The following is a 22370-nucleotide window of genomic DNA, read 5'->3' as shown; positions in this document are numbered from 1 at the left end:
TCTGCTTGCACTTTTTATTTAAGACACCCCCAGGGGGTCCCCACGAAACTGGTTCACAGCGGCGGCCCGCGCCTCGCCTGTCCGGGGTTTGACGGTGCGGCCGCGGGCGGGCGGAGGGCGGCGGGGCGTCTCGCCCAGAGGTTTCTTTTTTTAATTATGAATCCCTGCTGTGGTTCTTGTTGTCATTTTTTAAATTTTTAAAAGTTTTTTTTTAACTTTTACTTTTTACCTCTTGTGTATATGTAGGGAATTTATAGGGAAATATGTACTTTATGGAATAAATTTTAAGAACTAAAAATATATTTTATTTTAAATGAAGTAATGGACCTTTAATCTTACACAGCTAAATTACTGATTATATATTTGCTGAGCTGATTTAAAGGTTAAAAACATTGTATCAAGAGTTTTATTTTTTGACTTCAAAGCCTTCTTAATAAAGTCTTTTTACTACACGTGAGCCCTGCTGTCCGTGTGTGGTGTGGGCGGGTGGCCTTGGCCTGGCTCCTCCCCCGCTCTGGTTCCAGCCTCTCTCTGCCGGCGCTGCGGTGGTCCTGCCGTGGTCCAGCCGCAGGCATGGGTTTGTGAGGGGCAGCTGCGCTACCAGGGGCCAGCAGAGGCAGGCTGTCCCCTCCTGGGCCAGGCCTACGTGGAGCCCACCTCCACGGGTGGGGTTTGCCAGTCTTTGTGCCCATTGGAAACAGGGCGGAAGGTCGCCTCCTAGACTGGCCGCAGTGCCTCCGGGTCTGCAGAAGACACCGGTGGAGCCCCAGTGGTGAGCCCTGGTTCTCGTCGACTCACCCAGGGGGCAGCCCACAGGCCGCAGGACAACTCTCCAGGGTGCCGTTGAGCCCAGGAGGGGAGGAAGGAGTGGCCACCAGGCCGGGGTGCTCCAACCGGGGGTGTTCCATGGACGGTGAATACCACCCTTGTTGACTCATGACAATGTGCTGCCCCAGGGAACAGGCAGAAGGCCAGAGTGAGTATCATGGGGGACGGCCCCCCAGGAGATCTAGGAGTGTGGAAGGCCTGGAGGGCTTCCAGGAGGAGATAAGGGGCCTCAAGGACCCGGGAGCTCTGAACCTTGGATGGAAGCCGCCGGAGATGAGCCTCGTCTGTCAGGACCCCTGACCTGCCCACGCCCCACCCCCAAGACAGGGATGACTCTTAAGACGGTCTCCTGGTTGTGGGATCTGGGGTGCTTCAGTGCCACCCAGGAAAGCTGTGCCCGGACCTCCTGGTGTGGTCTGTGCAGACGTAATTGGGATCTGGAGACGAGTCGCCCTGAATCAGGGTGGGCCTCCAAAGACAGGCGTCCTGTGTGAAGGCAGCTGGGGGCGACTCGCCCCCGCGGCCGGGAAGCCCCGAGTCCAGCCCCGCACACACTGGGGTCTAGGAGTGTGGGCCTCCAGACAGCAGGATGCTCCTCTTGCTTGATCCCCCCCAGCTGCTGGCTTTTGTCCCGGCAGCCTGGGACACTTGGGTACAGCAGGCAGTACTTAACCAGGGCTGACCCACAAGTCCACGAGGAGCCCAAGCGACCTGGGGGAGGTCAGGCCTGGGCCAGACGGCAGAGGGGGCCCTGGAGGAGGAGGAACAGGAGGAGGCCAGAGTACTGCTGACCCTGGGCAGCTTGGACAGGAAAAGACTGTCCCTCCCCAGGGCCCAAGGGGCCGAGGGAAGGAGGATCTGGGGAGTCCTGTGGGAGGAAGTGGGGGCCTGGAGCCCACGCGCGGGCCCTGAGGGACAAGACAAGTGACTTGGCCCAGCGGCAAGGAGTCGGGCATGCTGGGGCTGTGCTTCAGCCAGTGCTGGTCAGCAACTCTGGGGGCAGAGGCAGGAGGACCCTAGGTTCTAGGCCAGCCTGGGAGACCCCGTCTCAGAATAAAATTTGGAAAAGGCCTGGGGGTGGCGTTCAGTGGTAAAGTGCCTGGTTAAATCCCCAGCAGCCAGACCAAAACAGCCTGGGAGGAAGGGAGGTAGGAGCACGGTGCCAGGGTCCTGGGCCACGGGGCTCGGGCACTGCCCAGGAAGAGTGGCATGTGGACAGAGTTGAGGTAGCTGGACGACCAGCCAGTGAAGGAGCCCAGGGCATGCATGGGGGTGGTCTGGGGACCCCTGACTGGGGCAGCTAGGCCGGTACTGAGGATTTACGCTTCTGAGGCCCTGGGGAGAGCCAGGTGGATCCTTGAAGGTGCTTTGAGTCTGGAGGGCCAGTGAGCTGTCCACCACTGAGCCAGAGCAGGCAGAGCAGCGCGACCCGAGAGGCCAGGCCCGTGAGCCAGCGCCCGGACCCGCGGGCTCCTTTTCTTCTTCCTTTTCCATTCGGCTATTTCGCCTCAAGGTTCAGCTCGGGAAGCTGAAGGTTGGGGTTCTTCCCAGCCGCCCAGAGCAAACTCTCAGGGCCTTGGCCACTTAGGGTGGAGGTAGCCAGGGCTGCTGGGGAGCCCTGTTCCGGGCCTCCTCGGGCAAAGCTGTGGTTCTCCCGCCTGGACCCGCACAGTGGCCCCAGGCGGGAACAAGGCCTGCCCTGCTGGTGCTCCTGGGAGGAGTTGGGCTCCAGAGGGGGATCCCTGCCTCCCGCCGCAGCCCCTCTGCCCCCACCTCGCCCCTGGCTTTTCTTTTTGCCTCTGTCTCCACATCTACAAAGTGGGGCTTGGCTTAGTCAGGCGTGGCGTCCAGCAGGTGAGTGGGGCCTCCCACGCTCACATCCTGGGTGAGTAGGCAGGCAGTGGACAGGCGTGGTGCATGGATGGAAGGAGAGGCAGGGAGGTGTGCATGGGTGGGCAGGTGCTAGGGACCAGAAGCGGAGGAGGGAGACATGCAGTGTGCCTGGAGGTGCTGCTGGGCAGAGGGGCGGCTGGGGGGCTGTCGGAGACCAGGCTGCGGAGCCCCAAGGTGGATCACAGGAGCAGGCCGCAACCAGGGGACAGACAGGAGAAAGGGCGTGCCCTGGGCATCCTCTGCAGCCCACCTGCCACGTACAGACCCCTGAGGGGACGCTCGGGTCCGAATCTAGCTTAGTCCCCTGGACAGTCCCTGATTTGAAAGCAGGACCCCTAGTGTGGAAGGGGCAGAGTGGGGTTTAGGCAACTGACCCACTGCGACCTCATCCGTGGACCAGCCCGTTTGTTGGGTCAGCAATCTGGAGTTCTGGGTGGTGCCTGCTGGCAAGTGGGGCACAGCCTGCGCCCGGTTCACTTCCAAGAGTTCTTGTGAGGAATTCTGGTCACAGGCACCAAAAGTTGGCCTGACCCTTGGGAATCCGCATTTGCCTAGTCCACCTGCCCTGGAAAATCTCATCAGTGCACTCCAGGGTCCAGTGCCAGCAGAATGTACGTGTGAACTTAAATGTAATGCCATATAGGATCTTTCTGGAATCTTCTAGAATGTTCTGGTCCGGCATGTCCAACAGAACTTACTGCGTGATGCCGGCGTTCCAAACCCACACTGTGCAGGGCAGGAGCTACAGCCACAGGTGGAGGCAGGAGGCGAGTGTGGTGGAGATGCCTAGTTCTTTCTTCCTTTTTTTTTTTTTTTTTTTTGGGGGGGGTTTTGGAATTGAACCCAGGAGCACTTGGACCAATGAGCCACATCCCTAGTCCTTTTTATTTTTTTTATTTTGAGACAGGGTCTCACTAAGTTGCTGAGGCTGGCCTTGAACTTCATCCTCCCACCTCGGCCTCCTGGTTACAGGTGTGCACCACCATGCCCAGATAATGCTTCGTTTTACTGAGTCAAGTAGAGATGTCGACAGACATCACAGAGGACGCAGCGGGAGAGTCTGGCAGAGCAGACTTTACAATCCCGTCAAGGCAACTCTGAGCGCACAATGTGCGGCCGCTGGGGCCATGCCCTGTGCTGATGCTCCAAACCACTGCACAGATGTGGTGAGTCTTAAAATCTCTAGAATTCAGCTTGGTTTTGTGACCATGGGCGCCCCATGGACTAGATCCAGGCAGCAGGAAAGCGCAGAGCCCAGGGGGCCGGCAGGAGGGCTGTGCTACCCATCCCAGGGCCCCGCTGCCCTCACACTTGCCTAGCACAGGCCGAAGCTACGGGGCCAGCTGACCACCCAGAACGACCATTTTCTCCTTCTGTCGATTGACTCAGCTATTTTGTTATGGTGGTGGTGAGCTCAGCAACTCAGAGAGTGAGAGAGGGTCCAAGCAGGGCAGCCAGAGAGCACTGGGCAGGACTGGCCGCCCACAAGAGGGAGGACCTTGGGCAGTCGTGGGCAAGGAGAACAGTCCAGCAGAAGCTGAGGACACACGGTCACATGGCCAAAGGGACTCCGGCGGGTGGGAGTGAGGTGGGGCCTCCCCAGGTCATCCAGGGGCTGGGCGGCCAGACGCCCCGGGAGCCTCTGCAGGGACAGCCCTGCCTGCGCTGGGGTTTTAGGACTTCTTAGTCCAGAACCAGGAGACAAGGAATCTGCAGTGCCTGCACTAGAGGGCCTCCGCTCCCGCAGCCTGGAGGCCGGGCTGTGCCCGAGCCACCAGCCCTGGCGGGCCACTGGTGCTGTGGTCAGACTCATAGGGCCAGGAAGCAACCAAGTCCTCGACCCCACAAAGATGGACACAAGCCAAAGGGACGCAGGAGCCACCCGTGCGGGGCCGAGGCCAGCACAGCCATACTGGAGAGTGAGGGCCAGGTCGCTGGGATTGCGGACACAGAGTCACTTCCTAGCGTCTGCCCCAATGCTGCACGGGATGTCCTTTGGTTTTGTTCGGTCTTGTTTTTTGGAACAGGGGACTGAACCAGGGTTGCTCTGCTACGGAGCCACGTCCCCAGCCCCGTTTATTTTTCATTCAGAGACAGTGTGTTGCTAAGTTCCTGAGGCTGGCCTTGAACTTGAGATCCTCCTACCTCAGCCTCCAGGGTCTGGTGACAGACGCGGCTGCTGCTTCCAGCAGACATCGTGTATTTTGATTTGCTACATATTTGTCACCTGAGGGCGGGAGGGGAACAGGGAGTGGCCTGTGGATTCTCAGATCTGAGCCAGAGGCGGCATCCTGCGGTCACCCAGGTGCAGAGGGGCTTGAGGAACAGACCAGAAGGGCTCCCATGGCGTGTGCTGGTTTTGCCTGAGTGCCCGTGCGCCCAGTGTCCCGCGGGGGGCGGCTCCACCCAGGAGCAGCCTAAAGCCCCAAGCACACTGGCCTCACCCACCTGCCCCCAGCCGCAGGGTGGACTCCAGCCGCCGTCCTCTGCTGCCACCGTGTGTCCAGTGCTGCACGCGACACCCTGGCTGCTACCGCCCTGTGGTTTAGGTGGAAGCTCCCGCCAGCTCCCGGGATCACAGATCAGTGCCCAGCTTCACCCTTGCCCCGGCCTGTGGCAGGGGCTCCGCGACTGGATTGCACGAGCCCCCAGCCTCACAAAGGACCTGTGCCTGTCCTTCGCCTGGAGCAACAGGGGCACCGCCCTGTGGGACACTTGCCGTCAGCCGAGGGCAGGCAGGACTCCCATCTGTCACCCTCTTACGTCCACAGCATGACCCCAAGAGCCGGTACACCTGGAACGTCCTGCAGCTGTGGCCGCCGGCCACCAGACCACAGGAGACTGATGAGGTCCCTTTGTAAGGGACACGAGGGCAGGGCCGGGGCACACTCTGGGTGCTGGGCAGCAAGGGTCTGTGCAGATGCGTTTATTTCCCTGTCTGCAAACAGACGCCGAGGTTCGTCCGCAGAGGGGAGGAAACATCACCGACGTGTGTGGAACAAAGGAGCCCAAGGAACCGCCCCTAAGGCGGCGCCACCGACTCCAACTCCACTAGCAGGTGTAGGAGCCATTCGGGCACCTCAGGGTCACCTCAGGTCACCTCAGGGTCACCTAGGGACACCTCGGGTCACCTCAGGGCCACCTCAGGGTCACTGTCGCAGTGCCCCAGGACTTGCGGTGCCCTGATACAATGTGACAAGAGAGCCCTCAGCTGGGCGGCTCCATCTCCAGCGCCTTCACCCGCGTCAGACACCCAGCAGAGGGCAGTGCGGACATTCCGAGCAGGACCTGAGCAGTTCCCCCAGAACTGCCTGTCGCTGCAGACTCGGGAGGCAGAAACTCGGAAACTCAGAACCCGGAGGGGCTTGACCACTAAAGCCAGGTAGCATCTTGGATGGGATCCTGGGGCTGAAAGAGAACTGGGGAAAACCCAAGGATCCAAATGAGGATTGGGCTTTAAGAAAGAACAATGCATCAGCTGGCACGGTGGCCTCGCCTGTCATCCCAGCTGCTTGGGAGGCCAAGGCAGGAGGCTGCAAGCTTGAGGCCAGTCTCCACAATTAGTAAAGTCTTGTTTCAAAATAAAATAAAAAGGGCTGAGGGTGTAGGTCAGTGGTAGAGCACCGGCCATATGCAAGGCCCTGGGCTCCAGCCCCAGCGCCTCAAGGTTCAGATCTGAGCCCTGTCACTTTGGGCCCCCAACCTCCGTATGCATAGATTATATTCTACAAATGCACCAGTTTAAAGATGAATATAATCCACGCCAGATTGCACTCGTTCTCCTCTGATTACACTTATTTCATTACATGCGTAGCTTGATATACAGGTCGTCCTCACAGGTGCTGGGCAAGCTCTGTCGCCGGGTGGCACTCCAGAGCTTTCTATTTTTATTTGGACACTGGGTCTCACTAAGCTGCCCTTTCTGGTCTCCTTGCTGTCCTCCTGCCTCAACCCCCGAGGCTGCTGAGGTGCCCAGCAGTGGTGGCCACACCTGGCTTTCTTCTGATTGTAAAAGAAATTGCATCAACGTGATTCCACTTGGGTCCCTAGAGCCATCAGGTCCAGAGACAGAGGGAGGCATGGAGCTGCCGGAGGGCAGGAGTTGAGTTCTGTGGGGAGTGTCGGTGTGGGAGAGAGAACGTTCCGGAGACAGATGTGGCAAGTGTCAGGCTGCATATTTCACCAGGATAAAAAAGTGGGAAGAGGCCCTAAGGTGTCCAGGAAGGGAGGCGTAGAGGGACAGTGAGCGAACCAAGGGCAGCAGAGAGCCACAGGCTCCGTGCTCAGCGGACGTGCCGCCCGGGGTCGTCTGCACGACTCGGGGCGAAGACCCTCCAAGGACTCAGACCTGCTGAGGTCCCGCGGGATCTGGAGCCCTGTGAGACCTGGCCACCTCGCACGGGTCAACTCGGAGAAGGTCAGACGCACCTGCGCCAGCTTCCCTCCGGCTCCGGGGACGCCAGCGCCCTGCCCCTCACTTTCAATTTCGGTAGCAGATTTAAAGACGAAACAAAACTGTCGAAAGTTCAAGAACTTCGAAGTGAAGATGGGGGCTCCAGCCGCTGCTGAGTGGCCGTGGCTCAGCGGGACAGGCCAGGTTCCAGCCCGGCTGACGGAGCGGCGGGAGCTGGGGGCCCGCGGTTCTCCTTGAAGGCTCTGCCTTTGTCAGACCCGCAGAACAGGACAGGGAACGGTTCTCACAGTGCCGGCGGGTGATGAGGGCGCACCAGGCACCACAGGTAAAGGATGCCAGGTGCTCCGGAGAGGGGAGGCTGCAGCCTCCGGGGCTGTGGGGACTCCCTGAACTTTCAAGTCAGTTCTCTGTGAGTCGAACAAGGTTCTTTTTACAGTGTGCACTGACTGACTTTTTAAAATTTATTTTTATTGGAAACAAATGGGATACATGTTGTTTCTGTTGTACGTGGAGTAACGGCATACCATTTGCATAGTCATACATTCACATAGGGTAATGGTGTTTGATTCATTCTGTTATTTTTTCCTCCCCCCACCCCTCCCAGCCCCCTTTTCCCTCTATACAGTCCCTCCTTCCTCCATTCTTGCCCCCTCCCACCCCCCATTACGTGTCATCATCTGCTTATCAGCGAGATCATTCGCCTTTTGGATTTTTGAGATTGGCTTATCTCACTTAGCATGATATTCTCCAATTTCATCCATTTGCCTGCAAATGCCATAATTCTATCATTCTTTATGGCTGAGTAATATTCCATTGTGTATATATATACATGGTGGTATATATATATATATATATATACCACCATTTCTTTATCCATTCATCAACTGAAGGACATCTAGGTTGGTTCCACAGTCTGGCTATTGTGAATTGAGCAGCTATGAACATTGATGTGGCTGCATCTCTATAGTATGCTGATTTTAAGTCCTTTGGGTATAGGCGAAGTGACTGACTTTTTGTTTGTGCTGGGAATTGAACCCAGCGATGCTCTTCCACTGAGCAACATCCCCAGCCCTTTTTATTTTTAAGTTGTGGAGGCTGGCCTCAACCTTGCGATCTCCTGCCTCACCCTCCAGAGCTGCTGAGATCATAGGTGTGCACCATCATGCCCAACCATGAATGTTTTAAAGCAGAACTCTTTGAAAAAACTCCAGAGCACCAGACCCATGGTGCTCGAGTTGATCCAACTTGATCTGAGAAAGTTCATTTTTCTTGCTGAGAGCGTTTCTGCGACTCCTGCCGTGGCTGTGGCTGTCGGCCTGGGTGGCTGCAGGTGGCCTGGCTCTTGCCACAGACAGGACAGTTCCCATGGACCAAGACTGCAGAGAACCCACTGCCTTTGGCTTTGTGCTGCCGGTGTGGTGCTGGGGTCAACCGGGCTTCGTAAGGGGCAATCCCCCAGGGGTCCCAGGATCCAGGTTCAGCTATTTGGTTTTTTTTGGCATACAATTAGAAGTGGACCTGGGGATCATGTAGCAAGTCTACACTGAACTCAGTATCATTTACTGACTCATGTATTGTGGTACTGGGTGTGGAACCCGGGGCTCCTGGCATGCTAGGCAGGCCCTCTACAGAGCACTGAGTAATGTCCCCAGATATTCTTTTAATATAGCAAAAACTATTAAAGGAGAAAGGAAAAGATACCCTCAAGGGAGAGGGTGGGTCCTCTGAGCGAGGGCAGTGACCCATCCCCAGCCCTTTTAAATTTCATTTTGAGACTGGGTCTGAGTTGGCCAGCGGTCCCTGAACTTCCGTCCCCTCCTCAGCCTCCCAGGTCTGCAGATGACAGGTGCACACCACCTTACTCACCTTACTGGCCAAAGATCTTTTTTTTTTTTTCTATTTCTATTTTTTAAGATGAATTTTGTTTGTTTTGTTTTGTTTTTTGGTAGCAGAGATTGAGCCCCAGGTACACTTAACCTCTGAGTCACATCCCCAGCCCTTTTTATTTTTTATTGATTGATTTTCTGAAACAGGGTCTTGCCAGATTGCTTGGGGCCTAAGTTGCCGTAGCTGGCCTTGAACTTGTGATCCTCCTGCCTCAGCCTCTGGAGCCACTTGGGTTCCGGTGTGGGCCACCATGCCTGGCAAGATGATTTTTAATTGAAAGATTTAATTGAGATAATTGTGGATTCACACACACTTGCAAGAAATAAATAACACGAAGGGTATGAGGGGTGATCTGGCTGTGACATCGACACCCCCAGGTGGTGAAGCTAGGCCCACCCCCACTCCAGGCTGCCAGTCTGCAGTGGAGGACCTGCCCCATAGGGGGTTCTGGTCAGCTGCAGGAGTGGCCAGGGCATTTGGAGCAGACACTGATGAATCCACCATTCTGTTCAGATTCCTCAGAGTGTGTGTGAGAGAGAGACAGAGAGAGAGAGGGAGAGGGAAGGAGGGGAGGGAGGGAGAGAGAGGGAGAGAGAGACAGAGAGAGGGAGGAGTAGGGACAGAGGAGATGATGCAGGGAGGGTAGAGAGTGAGGTGGAGGGACACTTACACTCTGACACTCTGTCCACACTTACACTCTGACACTCTGTCCCCACTTCACTCTGACACTCTGTCCCCACACTTACACTCTGACACTCTGTCCCCACACTTACACTCTGACACTCTGTCCCACACTTACACTCTGACACTCGTCCCACACTTACATCTGAGACTCGGTCCCACACTTACACTCTGAGACTCTGTCCCACACTTACACTGACACTCTGTCCCACACTTACACTCTGAACTCTGTCCCCACACTTACACTCTGAAACTCTGTCCCACACTTACACTCTGACACTCTGTCCCACACTTACACTCTGACACTCTGTCCCACACTACTACACCTCTGTCCCCACACTTACACTCTGACACTCTGTCCCCACACTTACCTCTGACACTCTGTCCCACACTTATACTCTGTACACTCGTCCCACAGCTTACACTCTGACACTCTGTCCCCACACTTACACTCTGAGACTCTGTCCCACACTTACACTCTGACACTCTGCCCACACTGTGGACAAGGAGTTGGGTGTCAAGGATCCGTGTCATTTCCTGGTGCTGACATAACTAAGTGACTTGAAATGCCTGGGCCAAAAGCCCTGATCAAGGTGGGCAGGCTGCACTGCCTCCTGAGGCTCCAGCGGGCAGCCTTCCTGCCTCTCCAGGGTCCAGGTGTGTTGTGTCATGCTGGCCGCCACCGCCTTGTAGAACATCACCCCCTCTCTGCCTTCACTGGTCTTCTGAGGACACCAGTCGTGTTGGATTAGGGCCTCCCCTGCTGCCGTCCAGGATGGCCTGTTTAACCAGTTACATCTAACGGAGACCCAGCTTCCAAAGTCAGGCCGTAGTATGTCCCTGCTGCTGTAACAAAACGCCTCAGACTGGGCAACCTGAATGACAGAAAGGGATGCTTAAGGCTCTGGAAGCTGGGAAGTCCAAGAGCAAGACACCCACAGACACGGGGCTCCCGAGGGCCAGGACTTCGCAGGCACGCCTTCTGAGTGTCCTCACAGCTGAGGTCCAGGGCAGCTCCCTAGTGCCCCCTTCATGAGACCCCATCCTATTCAGGAGGGTACCCCCATTCCCCCCTAAAGGCCCCACCTCAGTGCTGTCCCACTAGATTGTATCTTCCAACCTGTAATTTGGGGGAGACATGGATTCAGACCACAACAGTCCCAGGCTCCTGGTGCAGATGAATTTTGAGCAGACAACCCTTCCAGTCCAGGGGAAACTGAGGCTCTGGGTGGGAGGGACAGGGGCATCAGGGAGGGGCTCTTGAGTTGCACGCGTTTCCCACCAGAGGCTGCCGCGGGCAGATGGCCCTCGGTCATTGGATCTCCCGTCCCCTTGCGGGTGCAAGATCAAGGCGCTGCGTGCCAAGACGAACACGTACATCAAAACGCCAGTGCGCGGGGGAGGAGCCGGTCTTCATCGTGACGGGCCGCAAGGAGGACGTGGAGATGGCTAAGCGGGAGATCTTGTCAGCAGCCGAGCACTTCTCCATGATCCGTGCCACTCGGAGCAAGGCGGGTGGGCTGCCCGGCGCCGCCCCCGGGTCCACCCAACCTGCCCGGACAGACCACCATCCAGGTGCGAGTGCCCTACCGCGTGGTGGGGCTGGTGGTGGGGCCCAAGGGCGCCACGATCAAGCGCATCCAGCAGCGAACACACACGTACATCGTGATCGCCGGGACGCGACAAGGAGCCGGTGTTCGCCGTGACCGGCATGCCTGAGAATGTGGACCGCGCTCGCGAGGAGATCGGGCGCACATAACGCTGCGCACCGGCGCCTTCACGGACGCCGGCCCCGACAGCGACTTCCACGCCAACGGCACAGATGTCTGCCTGGACCTGCTGGGGGCCGCCGCCAGCCTCTGGGCCAAGGCCCCCCACCCCGGGCGGAGGCCCCCCGCGGCCGCAAGTGGCCTCCGCGGGGACAGTGCCCTGGGCGCCCCCAGCACCCCTGAGCCTTCTACGCGGGCAAACCGTGGAGGGCCGCCGGTGCCCGACGCGGGCCCCCGCCAGCCCCTATGGCGGCTCTGGAAATGGGGGCTTCACTTTCGGCGCGGACGGCGCTGGAGCCCCCACAGGGACGGCCACCCCCGAGGACTGTGACTTGGTTTTGACTTCCTGCCCTGGACCTTGACTGTGCCCGCGGCGGCCACCATCTGGGCCCCCTTCGAGCGGGCCGCGCCCCTGCCAGCCTTCAGTGGCTGCGCGGCGGTCAACGGGGCCCCAGCGCCCGCCTCCACGGGTGCGCGGCGCAGCAGTGCGGCGGGCACCCCGCGCCATTCGCCCACGCTTGCCCGAGCCTGGAGGCCTGGGCCTGGAGCTCCCCGCTGACGCGGCGCGGCGCCCCCGACCCGGTGGGCGCCCCTACCCTGGCGGCCCCCGCAGACCTCCCTGCCACCCTTCTCCAGCAGCGCCAGCTTCTCCGCGGCCACCTCACTGCCCAGCAGTGCCTCGGCCTCCTCCGCCCTGGACTCCAGCGCCACGGACAGCAACCGCAAACCTTCCGCCCTCTGCGGCCGCTGGGGCCCCAGGCCCACCCGCCGCCGCCCCAGCGCGGGAGTGCGTGGTGTGCGCTGAGGGCGAGGCCATGGCCGCCCTGGTTGCCCTGCGGCCACAACCTCTTCTGCATGGACTGCGCGGTTCGAATCTGCGGCAAGAGCGAGCCCGAGTGCCCCGCGTGCCGCACACCGGCCACCCAGGCCATTCAATATCTTTTCCTAGTTGCGCGCTCCACCGTCGCCGGGGCCTCCCCGGGCCCGCGGGGCCGCTGCCGGCGGCGCTGGGGGCCTGACGGCGGGGCCGGCCGGCGGGGGCGGGCGGGGGCGCGGCCGGGCGCGAGGGGCCAGCCTGATGCGAGACTGCTTTAACACTCCTGTGCCAGGCGTGGAGACGGCCAGCCGGCGGCCCAGCGGCAGCACCGCGCTTCGTGACAAATGACAGTATTGATGTGGACAGGTTAAAATAAAACGGAGAGAAAAGTCTGCTTGCACTTTTTATTTAAGACACCCCCAGGGGGTCCCCACGAACACTGGTTCAGCAGCGGCGGCCCGCGCCTCGCCTGTCCGGGGTTTGACGTGCGGCCGCGGGCGGGCGGAGGGCGGCGGGGCGTCTCGCCCAGAGGTTTCTTTTTTTTAATTATGAATCCCTGCTGTGGTTCTTGTTGTCATTTTTTAAATTTTTAAAAGTTTTTTTTTAACTTTACTTTTTACCTCTTGTGTATATGTAGGGAATTTATAGGGAAATATGTACTTTATGGAATAAATTTTAAGAACTAAAAATATATTTTATTTAATGGAAGTAATGGACCTTTAATCTTACACAGCTAAATTACTGATTATATATTGCTGAGCTGATTTAAGGTTAAAAACATTGTATCAAGAGTTTTATTTTTTGACTTCAAAGCCTCTTAATAAAGTCTTTTTTGACTACACGTGAGCCTGCTGTCCGTGTGTGGTGTGGGCGGGTGGCCTTGGCCTGGCTTCCTCCCCCGCTCTGGTTCCAGCATCTCTCTGCCGGCGCTGCGGTGGTCCTGCCGTGTGGTCCAGCCGCAGGCATGGGTTTGTTGAGGGGCAGATGCGCTACCAGGGGCCAGCAGAGGCAGGCTGTCCCCTCCGGGCCAGGCTACGTGGAGCCCACTCCAAGGGTGGGTTTGCCAGTCTTTTGTGCCCATTGGAAACAGGGCGTGAAGGTCGCCTCCTAGACTGGCCGACAGTGCCTCCGGGTCTGCAGAAGACACCGGTGGAGCCCCAGTGGTGAGCCCTGGTTCTCGTCGACTCACCCAGGGGGCAGCCACAGGGCCGCAGGACAACTCTCCCAGGGTGCCGGTTGAGCCAGGAGGGGAGGAAGGAGTTGGCCACCAGTCCGGGGTGCTCCAACCGGGGGTGTTCCATGGACGGTGAATACCACCCTTGTTGACTCATGACAATGTGCTGCCCCAGGGAACAGGCAGAAGGCGAGAGTGAGTATCATGGGGGACGGCCCCCCAGGAGATCTAGGAGTGTGGAAGGCCTGGAGGGCTTCCAGGAGGAGATAAGGGGCCTCAAGGACCCGGGAGCTCTGAACCTTGGATGGAAGCCGCCGGAGATGAGCCTCGTCTGTCAGGACCCCTGACCTGCCCACGCCCCACCCCCAAGACAGGGATGACTCTTAAGACGGTCTCCTGGTTGTGGGATCTGGGGTGCTTCAGTGCCACCCAGGAAAGCTGTGCCCGGACCTCCTGGTGTGGTCTGTGCAGACGTAATTGGGATCTGGAGACGAGTCGCCCTGAATCAGGGTGGGCCTCCAAAGACAGGCGTCCTGTGTGAAGGCAGCTGGGGGCGACTCGCCCCCGCGGCCGGGAAGCCCCGAGTCCAGCCCCGCACACACTGGGGTCTAGGAGTGTGGGCCTCCAGACAGCAGGATGCTCCTCTTGCTTGATCCCCCCAGCTGCTGGCTTTTGTCCCGGCAGCCTGGGACACTTGGGTACAGCAGGCAGTACTTAACCAGGGCTGACCCACAAGTCCACGAGGAGCCCAAGCGACCTGGGGGAGGTCAGGCCTGGGCCAGACGGCAGAGGGGGCCCTGGAGGAGGAGGAACAGGAGGAGGCCAGAGTACTGCTGACCCTGGGCAGCTTGGACAGGAAAGACTGTCCCTCCCCAGGGCCCAAGGGGCCGAGGGAAGGAGGATCTGGGGAGTCCTGTGGGAGGAAGTGGGGGCCTGGAGCCCACGCGGGGCCCTGAGGGACAAGACAAGTGACTTGGCCCAGCGGCAAGGAGTCGGGCATGCTGGGGCTGTGCTTCAGCCAGTGCTGGTCAGCAACTCTGGGGGCAGAGGCAGGAGGACCCTAGGTTCTAGGCCAGCCTGGGAGACCCCGTCTCAGAATAAAATTTGGAAAAGGCCTGGGGTGGCGTTCAGTGGTAAAGTGCCTGGTTAAATCCCCAGCAGCCAGACCAAAACAGCCTGGGAGGAAGGGAGGTAGGAGCACGGTGCCAGGGTCCTGGGCCACGGGGCTCGGGCACTGCCCAGGAAGAGTGGCATGTGGACAGAGTTGAGGTAGCTGGACGACCAGCCAGTGAAGGAGCCCAGGGCATGCATGGGGGTGGTCTGGGGACCCCTGACTGGGGCAGCTAGGCCGGTACTGAGGATTTACGCTTCTGAGGCCCTGGGGGAGCCAGGTGGATCCTTGAAGGTGCTTTGAGTCTGGAGGGCCAGTGAGCTGTCCACCACTGAGCCAGAGCAGGCAGAGCAGCGCGACCCGAGAGGCCAGGCCCGTGAGCCAGCGCCCGGACCCGCGGGCTCCTTTTCTTCTTCCTTTTCCATTCGGCTATTTCGCCTCAAGGTTCAGCTCGGGAAGCTGAAGGTTGGGGTTCTTCCCAGCCGCCCAGAGCAAACTCTCAGGGCCTTGGCCACTTAGGGTGGAGGTAGCCAGGGCTGCTGGGGAGCCCTGTTCCGGGCCTCCTCGGGCAAAGCTGTGGTTCTCCCGCCTGGACCCGCACAGTGGCCCCAGGCGGGAACAAGGCCTGCCCTGCTGGTGCTCCTGGGAGGAGTTGGGCTCCAGAGGGGGATCCCTGCCTCCCGCCGCAGCCCCTCTGCCCCACCTCGCCCCTGGCTTTTCTTTTTGCCTCTGTCTCCACATCTACAAAGTGGGGCTTGGCTTAGTCAGGCGTGGCGTCCAGCAGGTGAGTGGGGCCTCCCACGCTCACATCCTGGGTGAGTAGGCAGGCAGTGGACAGGCGTGGTGCATGGATGGAAGGAGAGGCAGGGAGGTGTGCATGGGTGGGCAGGTGCTAGGGACCAGAAGCGGAGGAGGGAGACATGCAGTGTGCCTGGAGGTGCTGCTGGGCAGAGGGGCGGCTGGGGGGCTGTCGGAGACCAGGCTGCGGAGCCCCAAGGTGGATCACAGGAGCAGGCCGCAACCAGGGGACAGACAGGAGAAAGGGCGTGCCCTGGGCATCCTCTGCAGCCCACCTGCCACGTACAGACCCCTGAGGGGACGCTCGGGTCCGAATCTAGCTTAGTCCCCTGGACAGTCCCTGATTTGAAAGCAGGACCCCTAGTGTGGAAGGGGCAGAGTGGGGTTTAGGCAACTGACCCACTGCGACCTCATCCGTGGACCAGCCCGTTTGTTGGGTCAGCAATCTGGAGTTCTGGGTGGTGCCTGCTGGCAAGTGGGGCACAGCCTGCGCCCGGTTCACTTCCAAGAGTTCTTGTGAGGAATTCTGGTCACAGGCACCAAAAGTTGGCCTGACCCTTGGGAATCCGCATTTGCCTAGTCCACCTGCCCTGGAAAATCTCATCAGTGCACTCCAGGGTCCAGTGCCAGCAGAATGTACGTGTGAACTTAAATGTAATGCCATATAGGATCTTTCTGGAATCTTCTAGAATGTTCTGGTCCGGCATGTCCAACAGAACTTACTGCGTGATGCCGGCGTTCCAAACCCACACTGTGCAGGGCAGGAGCTACAGCCACAGGTGGAGGCAGGAGGCGAGTGTGGTGGAGATGCCTAGTTCTTTCTTCCTTTTTTTTTTTTTTTTTTTTTTTGGGGTTTTGGAATTGAACCCAGGAGCACTTGGACCAATGAGCCACATCCCTAGTCCTTTTTATTTTTTTTATTTTGAGACAGGGTCTCACTAAGTTGCTGAGGCTGGCCTTGAACTTCATCCTCCCACCTCGGCCTCCTGGTTACAGGTGTGCACCACCATGCCCAGATAATGCTTCGTTTTACTGAGTCAAGTAGAGATGTCGACAGACATCACAGAGGACGCAGCGGGAGAGTCTGTGCAGAGCAGGACTTTACAATCCCGTCAGGCAACTCTGAGCGCACAATGTGCGGCCGCTGGGGCCATGCCCTGTGCTGATGCTCCAAACCACTGCACAGATGTGGTGAGTCCTTAAAATCTCTAGAATTCAGCTTGGTTTTGTGACCATGGGCGCCCCATGGACTAGATCCAGGCAGCAGGAAAGCGCAGAGCCCAGGGGGCCGGCAGGAGGGCTGTGCTACCCATCCCAGGGCCCCGCTGCCCTCACACTTGCCTAGCACAGGCCGAAGCTACGGGGCCAGCTGACCACCCAGAACGACCATTTTCTCCTTCTGTCGATTGACTCAGCTATTTGTTATGGTGGTGGTGAGCTCAGCAACTCAGAGAGTGAGAGAGGGTCCAAGCAGGGCAGCCAGAGAGCACTGGGCAGGACTGGCCGCCCACAAGAGGGAGGACCTTGGGCAGTCGTGGGCAAGGAGAACAGTCCAGCAGAAGCTGAGGACACACGGTCACAGGCCAAAGGGGACTCCGGCGGGTGGGAGTGAGGTGGGGCCTCCCCAGGTCATCCAGGGCTGGGCGGCCAGACGCCCCGGGAGCCTCTGCAGGGACAGCCCTGCCTGCGCTGGGGTTTTAGGACTTCTTAGTCCAGAACCAGGAGACAAGGAATCTGCAGTGCCTGCACTAGAGGGCCTCCGCTCCCGCAGCCTGGAGGCCGGGCTGTGCCCGAGCCACCAGCCCTGGCGGGCCACTGGTGCTGTGGTCCAGACTCATAGGGCCAGGAAGCAACCAAGTCCTCGACCCCACAAAGATGGACACAAGCCAAAGGGACGCAGGAGCCACCCGTGCGGGGCCGAGGCCACACAGCCATACTGGAGAGTGAGGGCCAGGTCGCTGGAGTTGCGGACACAGAGTCACTTCCCTAGCGTCTGCCCCAATGCTGCACGGGATGTCCTTTGGTTTTGTTCGGTCTTGTTTTTTGGAACAGGGGACTGAACCAGGGTTGCTCTGCTACGGAGCCCACGTCCCCAGCCCCGTTTATTTTTCATTCAGAGACAGTGTGTTGCTAAGTTCCTGAGGCTGGCCTTGAACTTGAGATCCTCCTACCTCAGCCTCCAGGGTCTGGTGACAGACGCGGCTTGCTGCTTCCAGCAGACATCGTGTATTTTGCTTTGCTACCTATTTGTCACCTGAGGGCGGGAGGGGAACAGGGAGTGGCCTGTGGGATTCTCAGATCTGAGCCAGAGGCGGCATCCTGCGGTCACCCAGGTGCAGAGGGGCTTGAGGAAACAGACCAGAAGGGCTCCCATGGCGTGTGCTGGTTTTGCCTGAGTGCCCGTGCGCCCAGTGTCCCGCGGGGGCGGCTCCACCAGGAGCAGCCTAAAGCCCCAAGCACACTGGCCTCACCAACCTGCCCCCAGCCGCAGGGTGGACTCCAGCCGCCGGTCCTCTGCTGCCACCGTGTGTCCAGTGCTGCACGCGACACCCTGGCTGCTACCGCCCTGTGGTTTAGGTGGAAGCTCCCGCCAGCTCCCGGATCACAGATCAGTGCCCAGCTTCACCCTTGCCCGGCCTGTGGCAGGGGCTCCGCGACTGGATTGCACGAGCCCCCAGCCTCACAAAGGACCTGTGCCTGTCCTTCGCCTGGAGCAACAGGGGCACCGCCCTGTGGGACACTTGCCGTCAGCCGAGGGCAGGCAGGACTCCCATCTGTCACCCTCTTACGTCCACAGCATGACCCCCAAGAGCCGGTACACCTGGAACGTCCTGCAGCTGTGGCCGCCGGCCACCAGACCCACAGGAGACTGATGAGGGTCCCTTTGTAAAGGGACACGAGGGCAGGGCCGGGGCACACTCTGGGTGCTGGGCAGCAAGGGTCTGTGCAGATGCGTTTATTTCCCTGTCTGCAAACAGACGCCGAGGTTCGTCCGCAGAGGGGAGGAAACATCACCGACGTGTGTGGAACAAAGGAGCCCAAGGAACCGCCCCTAAGGCGGGCGCCACCGACTCCAACTCCACTAGCAGGTGTAGGAGCCATTCGGGCACCTCAGGGTCACCTCAGGTCACCTCGGGTCACCTAGGGACACCTCGGTCACCTCAGGGCCACCTCAGGGTCACTGTCGCAGTGCCCCAGGACTTGCGGTGCCCTGATACAATGTGACAAGAGAGCCCTCAGCTGGGCGGCTCCATCTCCAGCGCCTTCACCCGCGTCAGACACCCAGCAGAGGGCAGTGCGGACGTTCCGAGCAGGACCTGAGCAGTTCCCCCAGAACTGCCTGTCGCTGCAGACTCGGGAGGCGGAAACTCGGAAACTCAGAACCCGGAGGGGCTTGACCACTAAAGCCAGGTAGCATCTTGGATGGGATCCTGGGGCTGAAAGAGAACTGGGGAAAACCCAAGGATCCAAAATGAGGATTGGGCTTTAAGAAAGAACAATGCATCAGCTGGCACGGTGGCCTCGCCTGTCATCCCAGCTGCTTGGGAGGCCAAGGCAGGAGGCTGCAAGCTTGAGGCCAGTCTCCACAATTAGTAAAGTCTTGTTTCAAAATAAAATAAAAAGGGCTGAGGGTGTAGGTCAGTGGTAGAGCACCGGCCATATGCAAGGCCCTGGGCTCCAGCCCCAGCGCCTCAAGGTTCAGATCTGAGCCCTGTCACTTTGGGCCCCCAACCTCCGTATGCATAGATTATATTCTACAAATGCCACCAGTTTAAAGATGAATATAATCCACGCCAGATTGCACTCGTTTCTCCTCTGATTACACTTATTTCATTACATGCGTAGCTTGATATACAGGTCGTCCTCACAGGTGCTGGGCAAGCTCTGTCGCCGGGTGGCACTCCAGAGCTTTCTATTTTTATTTGGACACTGGGTCCTCACTAAGCTGCCCTTTCTGGTCTCCTTGCTGTCCTCCTGCCTCAACCCCCGAGGCTGCTGAGGTGCCCAGCAGTGGTGGCCACACCTGGCTTTCTTCTGATTGTAAAAGAAATTGCATCAACGTGATTCCACTTGGGTCCCTAGAGCCATCAGGTCCAGAGACAGAGGGAGGCATGGAGCTGCCGGAGGGCAGGAGTTGAGTTCTGTGGGGAGTGTCGGTGTGGGAGAGAGAACGTTCCGGAGACAGAGTGTGGCAAGTGTCAGGCTGCATATTTCACCAGGATAAAAAAGTGGGAAGAGGCCCTAAGGTGTCCAGGAAGGGAGGCGTAGAGGGACAGTGAGCGAACCAAGGGCAGCAGAGAGCCACAGGCTCCGTGCTCAGCGGACGTGCCGCCCGTGGGTCGTCTGCACGACTCGGGGCGAAGACCCTCCAAGGACTCAGACCTGCTGAGGTCCCGCGGGATCTGGAGCCCTGTGAGACCTGGCCACCTCGCACGGGTCAACTCGGAGAAGGTCAGACGCACCTGCGCCAGCTTCCCTCCGGCTCCGGGGACGCCAGCGCCCTGCCCCTCACTTTCAATTTCGGTAGCAGATTTAAAGACGAAACAAAACTGTCGAAAGTTCAAGAACTTCGAAGTGAAGATGGGGGCTCCAGCCGCTGCTGAGTGGCCGTGGCTCAGCGGGACAGGCCAGGTTCCAGCCCGGCTGACGGAGCGGCGGGAGCTGGGGGCCCGCGGTTTCTCCTTGAAGGCTCTGCCTTTGTCAGACCCGCAGAACAGGACAGGGAACGGTTCTCACAGTGCCGGCGGGTGATGAGGGCGCACCAGGCACCACAGGTAAAGGATGCCAGGTGCTCCGGAGAGGGGAGGCTGCAGCCTCCGGGGCTGTGGGGACTCCCTGAACTTTCAAGTCAGTTCTCTGTGAGTCGAACAAGGTTCTTTTTACAGTGTGCACTGACTGACTTTTTAAAATTTATTTTTATGGAAACAAATGGGATACATGTTGTTTCTGTTGTACGTGGAGTAACGGCACACCATTTGCATAGTCATACATTCACATAGGGTAATGGTGTTTGATTCATTCTGTTATTTTTTCCTCCCCCCACCCCTCCCAGCCCCCTTTTCCCTCTATACAGTCCCTCCTTCCTCCATTCTTGCCCCCTCCCCACCCCCCATTACGTGTCATCATCTGCTTATCAGTGAGATCATTCGCCTTTTGGATTTTTGAGATTGGCTTATCTCACTTAGCATGATATTCTCCAATTTCATCCATTTGCCTGCAAATGCCATAATTCTATCATTCTTTATGGCTGAGTAATATTCCATTGTGTATATATATATATATATATATATACCACCATTTCTTTATCCATTCATCAACTGAAGGACATCTAGGTTGGTTCCACAGTCTGGCTATTGTGAATTGAGCAGCTATGAACATTGATGTGGCTGCATCTCTATAGTATGCTGATTTTAAGTCCTTTGGGTATAGGCGAAGTGACTGACTTTTTGTTTGTGCTGGGAATTGAACCCAGCGATGCTCTTCCACTGAGCAACATCCCCAGCCCTTTTTATTTTTAAGTTGTGGAGGCTGGCCTCAACCTTGCGATCTCCTGCCTCACCCTCCAGAGCTGCTGAGATCATAGGTGTGCACCATCATGCCCAACCATGAATGTTTTAAAGCAGAACTCTTTGAAAAAACTCCAGAGCACCAGACCCATGGTGCTCGAGTTGATCCAACTTGATCTGAGAAAGTTCATTTTTCTTGCTGAGAGCGTTTCTGCGACTCCTGCCGTGGCTGTGGCTGTCGGCCTGGGTGGCTGCAGGTGGCCTGGCTCTTGCCACAGACAGGACAGTTTCCCATGGACCAAGACTGCAGAGAACCCACTGCCTTTGGCTTTGTGCTGCCGGTGTGGTGCTGGGGTCAACCGGGCTTCGTAAGGGGCAATCCCCCAGGGGTCCAGGATCCAGGTTCAGCTATTTGGTTTTTTTTTGGCATACAATTAGAAGTGGACCTGGGGATCATGTAGCAAGTCTACACTGAACTCAGTATCATTTACTGACTCATGTATTGTGGTACTGGGTGTGGAACCCGGGGCTCCTGGCATGCTAGGCAGGCCCTCTACAGAGCACTGAGTAATGTCCCCAGATATTCTTTTAATATAGCAAAAACTATTAAAGGAGAAAGGAAAAGATACCCTCAAGGGAGAGGGTGGGTCCTCTGAGCGAGGGCAGTGACCCATCCCCAGCCCTTTTAAATTTCATTTTGAGACTGGGTCTGAGTTGGCCAGCGGTCCCTGAACTTCCGTCCCCTCCTCAGCCTCCCAGGTCTGCAGATGACAGGTGCACACCACCTTACTCACCTTACTGGCCAAAGATCTTTTTTTTTTTTTTCTATTTCTATTTTTTTAAGATGAATTTTGTTTTGTTTTGTTTTGTTTTTTGGTAGCAGAGATTGAGCCCCAGGTACACTTAACCTCTGAGTCACATCCCCAGCCCTTTTTATTTTTTATTGATTGATTTTCTGAAACAGGGTCTTGCCAGATTGCTTGGGGCCTAAGTTGCCGTAGCTGGCCTTGAACTTGTGATCCTCCTGCCTCAGCCTCTGGAGCCACTTGGGTTCCGGTGTGGGCCACCATGCCTGGCAAGATGATTTTTAATTGAAAGATTTAATTGAGATAATTGTGGATTCACACACACTTGCAAGAAATAAATAACACGAAGGGTATGAGGGGTGATCTGGCTGTGACATCGACACCCCCAGGTGGTGAAGCTAGGCCCACCCCCACTCCAGGCTGCCAGTCTGCAGTGGAGGACCTGCCCCATAGGGGGTTCTGGTCAGCTGCAGGAGTGGCCAGGGCATTTGGAGCAGACACTGATGAATCCACCATTCTGTTCAGATTCCTCAGAGTGTGTGTGAGAGAGAGACAGAGAGAGAGAGGGAGAGGGAAGGAGGGGAGGGAGGGAGAGAGAGGGAGAGAGAGACAGAGAGAGGAGGGAGAGGGAGGGGAGGAGGGAGAGAGGGAGGGGAGGGGGGGGGGAGAGGGAGGGGGGAGGAGA

At 58.0% G+C, this 22370-nt stretch overlaps 1 pseudogene across 1 annotated transcript; it reads left to right on the top strand.

The window, feature by feature from the left end:
* The first annotated feature begins 8500 nt into the window (after positions 1 to 8500).
* Positions 8501 to 12567, top strand: LOC306646473 (RNA-binding protein MEX3D-like; annotated as a pseudogene). Its single transcript has 2 exons — positions 8501 to 8548; positions 10989 to 12567. The product of its transcript is annotated as an RNA-binding protein MEX3D-like (transcript).
* Positions 12568 to 22370: the final 9803 nt, after the last annotated feature.

The sequence above is a fragment of the Sciurus vulgaris genome, assembly GCF_902686455.1.
Source record: "Sciurus vulgaris genome assembly, chromosome: 16".
NCBI lineage: Eukaryota > Metazoa > Chordata > Mammalia > Rodentia > Sciuridae > Sciurus > Sciurus vulgaris.
Note: the sequence above shows the minus strand (reverse complement) of the source record. Positions and strands in the feature narration are given on the sequence as shown.